The 763-nt window shown below is 46.0% G+C and overlaps 1 non-coding gene across 1 annotated transcript; it reads left to right on the top strand.

Annotated features, from left to right (window-relative positions):
• Positions 1 to 410: 410 nt before the first annotated feature.
• Positions 411 to 517, top strand: LOC141662557 (small nucleolar RNA R71). Its single transcript, XR_012550666.1, has one exon. It is a non-coding gene; the product is annotated as a small nucleolar RNA R71 (small nucleolar RNA).
• The last annotated feature ends 246 nt before the right edge of the window (positions 518 to 763 follow it).

Here is a 763-nt window from a genome sequence, read left to right as displayed (position 1 = left end):
GATGATAGGTCGCTGGCACAGGCTGCTGTTGTCGCTGATAATTATTAACATACTGAACAGATTCGTTGACAAGAGAACACTGATCCGTAGCATGAGAACCTGCACAAAGCTCACAAACCATAGCTATTTGATTAACTCCATACGTAGCCAAAGAATCAACCTTCATTGATAGCGCTTGGAGCTGGGCTGCAATAGCGGTGGCTGCATCAACTTCCAGAATACCTGCTACCTTGCCTGACGTCATCCTCTGAGTTGGGTTTTGATGCTCATTTGCAGCCATCGTCTCTATAAGATTATACGCCTCAGTATAGCTTTTAGCCCATAAGGCGCCTCCAGCTGTTGCATCAAGCATGGGCCGAGATTGGGCCCCCAAACCATTATAGAAACTAGTGATCACCATCCAATCCGGCATTCCATGATGTGGACATTTTCTCAACATTTCCTTGTAGCGTTCCCAAGCCTCGCACATAGATTCTGTAGGTTGCTGCGCAAACTGAGTAAGAGCACTCCTCATAGCAGCAGTCTTTGCCATCGGATAAAACTTTACCAGAAACTTTTGCGCAAGATCTTGCCATGTAGTGATGGACCCAGCTGGTTCAGAATGTAACCAGTCTTTAGCCTTGTCCCTCAGTGAGAATGGGAAAAACCTCAACTTGATAGCCTCATCAGTCACGCCATTATACTTAAAAGTGCTGCAGATCTCGACAAAATTCCTTATGTGCATGTTGGGGTCTTCAGTTGCCGCTCCTCCAAAAGAAACAGA

Source organism: Apium graveolens, chromosome 5, assembly GCF_009905375.1.
Source record: "Apium graveolens cultivar Ventura chromosome 5, ASM990537v1, whole genome shotgun sequence".
Lineage (NCBI taxonomy): Eukaryota > Viridiplantae > Streptophyta > Magnoliopsida > Apiales > Apiaceae > Apium > Apium graveolens.
The sequence above is the reverse complement of the archived record's forward strand: the minus strand, read 5'-3'. Positions and strand labels throughout refer to the sequence as shown.